At 45.3% G+C, this 10,109-nt stretch overlaps 1 long non-coding RNA gene across 2 annotated transcripts; it reads right to left on the bottom strand.

Moving 5' to 3' along the window:
• Window positions 1-1,767: 1,767 nt before the first annotated feature.
• LOC117801439 lies at window positions 1,768-9,400 on the bottom strand. Of its 2 annotated transcripts, XR_004623959.1 has the most exons (5): window positions 9,263-9,400; window positions 4,868-4,990; window positions 4,493-4,574; window positions 2,891-3,134; window positions 1,768-2,274 (listed from the first exon to the last, which is right to left on the bottom strand). It is a non-coding gene; the product is annotated as an uncharacterized LOC117801439 (long non-coding RNA). The 2 variants fall into 2 exon arrangements; XR_004623958.1 differs by lacking the exon at window positions 1,768-2,274 and having other exon boundaries at window positions 2,550-3,134.
• Window positions 9,401-10,109: the final 709 nt, after the last annotated feature.

The raw sequence follows: 10,109 nt of genomic DNA, 5'->3' as shown, positions 1-10,109 counted from the left end.
CTCATACATCTGTTGGATCTCTGGGCTTAAGCACTGAAAGTTCCTGTGAGAAATCAGGTAGGTTTCCTGGGAGGGACGTCACATGAATGCATTGACCTCCTAACTCCAAATCTTCATTCTAGTAGAAAATACGGGAACTCTTTAGCATTTTCTTAGCAGCAGGAGCTTCAGTGGGACCTTGTGTTAGGAGTGTCTTTTGTTTTCACAGTGAGATCCTTTCAACCTTACCTGAGTATATGCTAATGCATGACTCTTAAGGAGTGAGGGGGCCCATCCTGGGCAGCTCAGAATGGGGGCTAAGGCCAGGAAGACCAAACAGGTGATTTGAGGGCTGGAATGTTCAGTTCCCCACCCCCACCCCACCCTGCACTCTCCAGGGGCAGAGACAGTGTTCAATCACCAACAATGCAATCAATCGTGCCTACGTAAGGAAACTGCCATGAAAATCTCTGAAAGACTGGGTGTAGAAAGCTCCAAGGGAGCACTGGTAAACCCACTTTCAACAATTTAAGTTCATCCAGATCACCCACTAGAACTTATTTTTGTTAACTAAATTTTGCTGCCAGGTCTTTATCATCCATTTTCCCTTTCCTCTGATAACAGCCCATTGATTTGATTTTCCCAGAGGGCACCAACCCTCCCTCCCTTTCAGACCACGGGAGGAGCTGACACCCCACCCCCACCCCCGCCCCACCAGTTACATGGTAGCCAGTCAACAGACACCAAACTTAAAAAAAAATTTTTTTCAAGAGTGGGTACATGAAACAAGTTAGTTTAATAAACCCACTCTTTGGATTTTTGTCTGACATTGCAAAATAAAGTTCTCTCTTTCTTTTGAGATTGCTCACCTGAATGGATGCAAACCAAGACCTTGTGGTGGCCGTCTTGCCTCCATGGGGGTGTTGTTGCCTGAGAGCTGAGCCAGGGCAAGAGGAAATTGGAGGGAGTTTGGGGGAGAGCAGGAGGGGGTTGGGTAGAGATCTTCTATTACAGGAGCCAATAGGTTTCCTTTTCCTCTTTAGCCAATTCAAGTTGGATGTCTGTCATTGAACCAAATATATCCTTCTTAGCATTTCCAAGTTGCCCGTCCACTCTAGTCCCAGATGGCCTGGGAGGGGCATGGACAGATCTGAATCTCCCTGCTGAAATTATTTGGTCTCAGGAGACTGAGTTTAAGTCGTGGTGCCCCCATCATTTGCTAATAATGACCAGGGACAAGCCATATAATCTCCTGTAAAGCATGAATGAAAATACCTCTCCCACCTACTTCACAGGGTTACTGCAATAGTAGAATGAAATGAAGCATGGACACATGCCGTCTGGGTTGTGTGAACACGTGAAAATGTTAGTGAGGAGCCGAGGAGAAAATCACCGATGACTTCTAGTGTCCGCTGGGCTAGGCACAATGCCGGGCCCTCGACGTACACAGTTGTCTTTCATCTTTACAATGACCCCGCCAGGCAGGCCGTGGTAAGGGTTCCCGTACACAGCGCCTCGTATCTTTCCTGGTTTGGAGCGGTTGTTCAATAAATACCCTGTTGTAACTATGCTTAGGGACCTAGGATAAATAACAGCTATGGTGCTCCGGTTTCTTTAACTGTAATGTAAGGGACTTGAGCTAAATAATATTCTGTGTTCCATCTAGGCTTAATAGTTTAAGACCGGCTTTTTCAACTTGACCCTTGGAAAAAGGGTTCTAGTGTCAGGCAAGTTTGGGACCTGCTGGAATCAAAGTTAAATGAGACTCTTGTCTGAGGTCATGTAACGCATCTGTAGCCAACCTTGGGGTGATTGGGGATGTTCTCTATCTGACAGGGGTGCATGCATTTGTCGAAACACAGCACCTATGGACCTAGTATTTGTGCATTTCATGGCACATACATTTCACATGGGAAGGAAAGATCCATAAAGCCATGGAACTCTAGTTAGCCATATGCCTGCTGTATTTAGGGAGAAGTGTACTGAGACCTGTGAGTTACTCTGAAATGCCCCAAAATTAACATGGAGTAACGGAGGAAGAGAGGGAGAGATGGAAGGATAGATGTGATACAGAAAGTAGAGTCAAACGATGGTGAAGGAATCCAGGTGTCCACTGCAAAGTGCTTTCAACCGTACCGGGTGTTTGAGATTTTTCATAATCAAATGTGAGAGAAAACAACCGGTAGCAAAGGCCAGTTTCCTGGCCGGAGCTTTCTCTCTCCAACCATCCATGGCTCCAGCTTCCCTCTGGGCCCCCAGGAGAAGACCTCCTGCCTGGGAGTCTGAGCTTTCAGCCTAAACAGAAACAGACGCACTGTTCATTGTGGTGATTCCCCTCCTAGGCAAAAATCTCACCCTTTCTCATAAGGGAGAGAAGCAAACTTTCCTCCAGCCCAGCCCCCTCATGCTAGAAAGAGCCAACGTGCTCTGTAAGCCCTAGTGAGCCATTCAGAAATAACCCCTCTGCTCGGGCTCACCGCCTCTGTTCCCTGCTGCTCCCTTGGCTTCGGCGGCTCCCTGTCCCCAACAGCCACTCTCACCATTGCCCCCCCCCCAGCTTTCCCCCCACGGACAGGCTTCGGGGTCCAGCAAGCCTGGGAACTCCCTGGGAGTCCTCCTCTGCCTTCCCTCTCTCAGTGAGATCTGGGACTGGGCCAGGGGTTTAAGCAGACTCTCTCTGTACGGTTTTAGTGGGGTTCATAAATTAACCAGGCACGTCAAATCTGCTACCCTGTAGTCTTCAAGTCTGATCTCACCCCACTTTGGTGTCGTCGTTATTCCTGCTATTTGCCTTTTTCTTAATCCCAAGCGCTTTGCCTCTCATTCCAGAGCTCATTGAAATTTTCACAAAGATAGGCAAGCGTCATTTAACTTTCACAGATGGAGAATCGGGGAGGCCGTGCAAACTCACATTTATTGAGCTCCTACTGTATGCCGTCATTCGCTGCATGTTTCCATGTACCCTGTCCCATTCAGAGCCCACAGGAAACTGAGGCCCAGAGAATATTTGTTGAGGTCTAACAACCCGCAGGCAATTGACACCGGAAGCAAGGTCCCACAGAATGTCAGAGCAGAAGGGAGGTCAGCGGCTTCCTTGCCCCACATCTCCACTTCCCAGTGGAGGGTTCCAAGGCCCAGGCAGTGGTTGTGAACTCCTTAGAAGAAAAGCTTAGAATTAGAACTCAGGTCTACATTTTCTGCCTCAATTTAGAAACCGAGACACTCCATATAGACACAGACATATGGGAAGCTGGAGTTTCTCACGCCCACGGGGTAGCTGTGTGCCACGCGAGGCTGGCCTCGCAGTTTTTAAATCTGGCAGGAGCTGAATGTTGGGTTGTCTCGAACACTTAGCCACTTGCAGCCTGCGAGGCTCTCGGGCAGCCCAGACAGAATCGATGTTCCTTGGGCAATAATCATGTCGCGTGCCGGGAGGCTCTGAGAGCCGGGCAGAATCAATAACTGCATTGAAATGAGTCGCGAATGGAAAAAAACCACGTCAAATGGAGCCCAGAGCGGCTGAGCGCCAGGGCCAGCTTTTAAAGCCTCCACCCTTCATGTCCTGATTCAGTCTGATTGGCTTTGAGGGGGACGGGGGCGGAGATTGGGGAGGGGGGGGCGGGGTGCAAAACCCCAGTGTCCTCACTGATCTGACATGTATCACCTCAATGCAAGAAGCCTGAGCTTGCTTATCGGATAGGCTTGCATAGGGCCCTGCGCACCCCAGTGTTACAGTCAAAGGGATTCCGACTTCTGAGCTGGCCTTTGTACCCCTCTCCCAATAAAGTCGGTAGCTAAGTCTGAGGTGGGTTCGCATATTTAGTTGCTTGCATATATTCTAGTTGCTCAGTCCTCTAACACACGGGGCTCCTGTCATTGAAGGGGAACCGTGCTGAATGAACTGTCCTGAGGATGGGTGGCTTGTACGTGGTCGGTGTCTTGTGAATGGCACATAACAAGCCCACACTTGAACCTCATTTGGACGGCTAATTAGCAGAGGACTCGCCTGTCACTGAAGAGGGGACAGTATTGATCTAGCCACGCTGGATTGGACTGCTGATGTCCCACACATGATCTCAAGACAGAATGAGCCAGACTTTGGTAGAAGTACTACTTTCAGACAATTGGAGGCTTAGTATTGTTGGGTCCCCTGGGGCGGGGGGTGGGATTTGCACAAAAGGAATGGGTATTCTCACACTCAGTCCTACAGCAGGTTATTTATTCCTATTTATTCCCAGGCAAGGTGACCATGGAACTGAACATCCAAACTAGGTCTGTTTGGGGACTGGAAGGGGAACCTCTTAATAATTACACGGGCGCATCAGGTGTGAACCAGGAGTGATGGCCGTTCCTCTTTCAGGGTACTTGAGCAAAATAACCGAAAACACTGCCTCCCCAGCTCTGAGGCGGAAGAGGCCTGGAGCACTTTCCTGCCTCGATGGCAGCAGGTGCGGCATCAAGAGGGAAAGGGACGGAAGCGACCCTGAGGGCAGATCTGGGTCCTGGCACTTACTGGAATCTGTTCTCTGGGTTGTACTTCCAGTCTGTCAGCTCTGATGGTTAGGTGCCGATTCCTGAAATGCTCCTGCCTGGACCTTCGTGTGCGGAGAATAAAGGGAAGGGATGGGTGAGCGCAGAAAAGACCGGCGGGAAAGAAGTGTCCCCTCCCTTGAGGGCTGAGGGGTAGGAGCGGTAGGGGGTGGCGTGCGGGGGTGTCTCCAGCAGAGCTCGGCTGTGCACAGTGCTACGGCAGCCTCCCCAAGGCGGTGGCAGGANAGGGAGAGGGGCGGGGCCGGGAGGGGGGACGGGGGCGGGGCCGGGGAGGGGGCGGATCCCGGCCCGCCAGCGAAGGCCCTCCTACCTTCTGTGAATCTGGTGCTTGACTCACCTCCCCAAGCCCACCTGCACTCTTCCCTGTCTGCGTGATCTTAAGGGGTCTTCCCTCTGCAGTCACAAGGGAAGATGCTTTTAGAGTCTGTTGCTCTTCGGCTCCTTGTGTGGCTTCTCACGCCTGGGGAGACACCGGGTGGCTTTGGGACGCAGCCTGAGCTCCGGGCTCCAAACTGGCATGTGACTTTTGAATTGGGATTGCCTGCCGCTTACCAGTCTCTCCCACTCCCTCTGCTAACAGCAGCTTGAGGTTGTCACCTCCTAGGTGCCCAACACCGTGCCTGGCGAAAAGCAGGCCTCCGGGATGTCTGGGAGTAAATGGTGGCAAGAGACGGCAATGGGCTGAGGTGCGAAACAGAGGTCAAGATAGAGCCTCCATGTTCCTCAAGGTCTCCGATAGTCATGCCGGTTCTCCAAGATAATATAAATCCTATATTCTTGTTTGTTTGTTTTTTTTAATTGCTTTCAATTTGATTTTGTTGATCTGCTTTCTGTGCTACACAGAGAGTAAAAAAACACCTTACTATTGCAGCTTAAAAAACGACTAGGGCAAACAGGATTTATTTTTAATTAAATGTTTCCAGAAAGACTTCTGCCCATGCATCTTTTTCTTTGCAGTTCTTACAACTGATAGCATATAGGGGTGCTTTTCATACCTTCTCAGTATTTTCAGTTTCTCCACAGTACAGGAGTCAATTTTAAAAACTGCCATTATTGCTTTGGAGTTCTGAAGTTACTTCCTGTCACGATCTAGAAGGAGCATTTCCCTCTTTAAATTTGGCTTGCAGTTTTACTCAGAAAATTTTCCCCATGTTAGGAGACATTGCATGATATATGTAGTCCTATGTCCTACAAGTTATAATCATTCAAGAAATGTTGCTTAAAGGGAACATTTCCTATTTGCAAAAGGCTGAATAAAGGGTTGTTTTTTTTTTTTTTAAATAAAGGTCAAAGAAGTTGTAGCAGATATATGCACTTAGTCTTGCAGCCTTTACATATGAGCACAGTTTTTACAAATTCCCTGGTAAGTAACAGATGGAGAGAATTCAAAGGTTCGGATGAAAACTTTTAAATATTTCAATTTTTTTTTCTTTTAACATTTTTTAATGGAAAAATGATAAAAGGAGAAAATAATCATCCCAACATTGCCCCAATTTTGAGAACTATAAACTGCCCCATTATCACCACCACCCAAATCTAGTTGCTATTAACACACACACCCAAACACACGCACACACATTCTCCCTCGCATACTCATACACACACTCAGATACTCTCATCTGCATACATACGCGCAAGCACCCATGTACCTTCACACAAACACACACACACACTCATCCACGTCCACATTCACACAAGTGCACACAGAGACACGCGCACACACCAACTCACTCACATGTATTTCTATTTAAAAAAAAAACAAACAAAACTAGAATCAGGGCACCTGGGTGGCTCCGTGGGTTGGACCACTGACTCTTGATTTCAGCTCAGGTCATGGTCTCGGGGTTGTGAGACTGAGCCCCAGCTCGATTTGTGCTGCATGTGGAGCCCGCTTAAGATTCTCTCTCTCGGGGCGCCCGGGTGGCACAGCGGTTAAGCGTCTGCCCTCGGCTCAGGGCGTGATCCCGGCGTTATGGGTTCGAGCCCCACATCAGGCTTCTCCGCTATGAGCCTGCTTCTTCCTCTCCCACTCCCCCTGCTTGTGTTCCCTCTCTCGCTGGCTGTCTCTATCTCTGTCAAATAAATAAATAAAAAATCTTAAAAAAAAAAAAGATTCTCTCTCTCCCTCTGCCCCTCCCCCACCTCNGTGTTCCCTCTCTCGCTGGCTGTCTCTGTCTCTGTCAAATAAATAAATAAAAAATCTTTAAAAAAAAAAAGATTCTCTCTCTCCCTCTGCCCCTCCCCCACCTCCTTCTCTGAAAAGAAAACAAAAAACCATACTCATCCTAATTATACTGTCCTACCATTTTCCTTTTTCACGTAAAAATAGCATATATTTGAGGTTTGGTTTTTTTTATCTAGCTGGGCAATCTTAGTCTTAACTGGAGCTGTTAGTGTATCTACGTTTAATGCAATTCTGTGCGTTGTGATTAAATCTGCCTTTTTTATTTTGTACTTTCTGTCATACCAGCTGTTTTTTCTCTCTCTCTCTTTCTTTGCCTTCTTTTTGATTTCATTTATTTTACTAGCTTGAAGTTTTTCTTTTCTTTTTTTTTTTTAAGATTTTATTTATTTATTCGACAGAGATAGATACAGCCAGCGAGATTGGGAACACAAGCAGGGGGAGTGGGAGAGGAAGAAGCAAGCTCATAGCAGAAGAGCCTGATGTGGGGCTCGATCCTACAACGCCGGGATCACGCCCTGAGCCGAAGGCAGACGCTTTACCGCTGTGCCACCCAGGCGCCCCTGAAGTTTTTCTATCTGCTTGGAAATTGCGCACTTTTTTTCTTTTCTCTTGGTGGTTATTCTAGAAATTATAATATGCATCCTTGACTTATTAAATGTTAATTAATACCTTTACCCTCCTCCCAGACAGCACAAAAATTTCAGTATTAATAATCATCTTCCCAAATTTCGTGCTATTATTGCTATTTATTTCAATTGTCTTTATATTTAAACACATTAAGGCATAATAATTATTATTCTACATGGCCAGTATCCATTTAGACTTATTCACGTGTTTACCATTTTCTTTGCTCCCCTTTCTCCCCCCCTCAACTATACCTTTTGCCTGTGATCATTTTCTTTTTGTCTGATGTGCATTCTCTGGGGTATAATTCAGTGCAGATCAACAGAAGGCAAACCTTCCATGCTTTTACTTGTCCAATAATGTCTTTATATTGCCTTCATTTTTGAAGTATAATTTTGCTGAGTTTAGAATTCTAGGTAGGTGGTTATTTTCTTTCAATATATTGAAAACAACATTCCCCTGTGTTCTGACTTTTTATTTTATTTTCTGATATTGAGACGTCAGCTGTCACTCTGCCACTCCCTTGAAAGCAGTCTTTTTCTCTAGCTTCTGTTAAGATTTTGTCTTTCTCTTTGCTTTTCTTGCAAACCAAAGAAAGTTCGGATTCCTTTCTATTTGTCCTAGGGATTTGCTGGACTCCCAGATTTGTGAGTTGATTAATGCCACCGGTTCTCACTCACGGAAAGCTTACACTTGACCTTGTCTTTCAGCAATTCCTGAACATTCTTAGTAATTTTTTTCTTCAGTTATTGCTTTTACCCTATTCCTCTCTACTGTCCTCTAGGGTCTAATTGGGAACATAAGTCTCCAAGACATAACATACATATGTTAGATCTTTTATCTATGACAAACTGTGACGCTGGGTCAGCTATCTATTTTTGTAAACGAAGTTATGACTATAGTCATGCTCATTTATTTACTTCTTGTCTCTGGCTTTTTTTTGCTTTTTTTTTCTTTTAAAGCTGCAATGGCAGGTGTGACTAGTTACAACTGACACGGTATGACCTGCACTGGCCTAAAGCATTTACTACCTGACCTTTCAAGCAAAAGTTTGCCAAAGCTTACTTGATGTTTTTTATCCTCTCTTCTGTTTTCTCTTTCATCCCTTTGGCCTTTCTGTAATGCATTCTGGATATTTTCTTCTGATTTATATTCCAGTTTCCTGGTCTAATCTTTGGCTATCTCTGCTCACCTGTTAAACTGTGCACTGGATTCTTTTTTTTTTTTTTTTAAGATTTTATTTATTTATTTGACAGAGAGAGACAGCCAGCGAGAGAGGGAACACAAGCAGGGGGAGTGGGAGAGGAAGAAGCAGGCTCCCGACAGAGCAGGGAGCCCGATGCGGGGCTCGATCCCAGGACTCTGGGATCATGACCTGAGCCGGAGGCAGACGCCTTACGACTGAGCCACCCAGGCTCCCCAGTGTGCATTGGATTCTTAATCATGGTTATTGTATTTTTTTTAGTTCTAGAGTTTCTACTTTCTTCTCTTTCAAATCAAAGTCACTTTTTTTTGGTTTCCGCTTCCCAGCTGAAATTTCCAAGCTCTACATTTTTTCCTTTTAAGACAGGAAACATGGTTTTGGAGACTGTGCCCAATACTTCCACTATCTAAAGTCAGTATGTCTTTGCGGGTTTGCTTTTGTTATCATTTTCCAACACCAGTTCTCCCTCATAGAGAACTCACACTTGACATTGCATTTAAACATTCAGGGGCGGGGCAGAAATAATTTGAGGCCTAGGATGAAAATATATAGCTCCACAGAGAACGTTCATTTGTTTCTGACACTCTGGGACCACATGAACTGAAGTTCCAGACTTGAAATTCCCAGTGTGAGAACAGTGTCCGATACACTGTCTTGCACACCCGAGGTTCTCAGACTCACCTGCGTGTTGGCATCCCCCGGGGACCTTCCAGACTTACCGATGCCTGTGTCCCACCCCAGGGACTGTGACTTTGTCAGTCTGTGGTGTCGCATGCACTTTGGAATTTTTAAAAGCTCTCCGGAGATGCGAATGTGCAGACACATTTGGGAAGCTCTGCTCTAAGAGTAAAGCCCTTCAGGACCTCATCTTAACGTGCGGGTGTTTATCAGACTCTCCACTCGGCCGGCCCTTTTATCTCTTTAGTCCAGGGAGGCTGCCAAATACCCCAGCTCCTAACTGCAGCTGTGTCTGCCCGAGCAGAGCAAAAGCAGCTTTGAGAGCTTGCCTCTCGGATTCTCTGAAACGTTGGCATGGTAATCCGTCGCTATCCGATCAGCTTCTTGATACTTTTACAAAGAATTCAAAAAAATATATGTATTACTTATATACAAAAATACAAAATGTATTTAATTATATGTTTTAATATCATATAGTAAAATAATTAAATAATATATTTAATATTCATAAATTAAAATATATTGGTTATAAAATAATTACATATAATATACTTACATAATTAAAATTCTATATATGTTCATTGTTGTATTGTATATATAAATTGTGTTTGTGTATATATAGTTTCCATATATGTGTGTGTGTATATATGTGTATGAATATAAACTATACACATAGTTTCCATACAACTGTCTTAGTTTACCTCAATGGCAAGGTAAGGTTGGTTTAGCCTGCAATTAAGAGAATTGAAAATCCTCCAGTTGCTTTTTAAAAGGAATAAAGGGAGTATTTTAGAGTTCTCACCCTTCTGAAAATGTCTCTTTCATTTACTCCCTGAAGGTATAATTTGGCTAGGGTTTGAAATCTAGGTTCAAATTTAATTTTCCTTT

Source organism: Ailuropoda melanoleuca, chromosome 3 (genome assembly GCF_002007445.2).
Source record: "Ailuropoda melanoleuca isolate Jingjing chromosome 3, ASM200744v2, whole genome shotgun sequence".
NCBI classification, from domain to species: Eukaryota; Metazoa; Chordata; class Mammalia; order Carnivora; family Ursidae; genus Ailuropoda; species Ailuropoda melanoleuca.
Note: the sequence above shows the minus strand (reverse complement) of the source record. Positions and strands in the feature narration are given on the sequence as shown.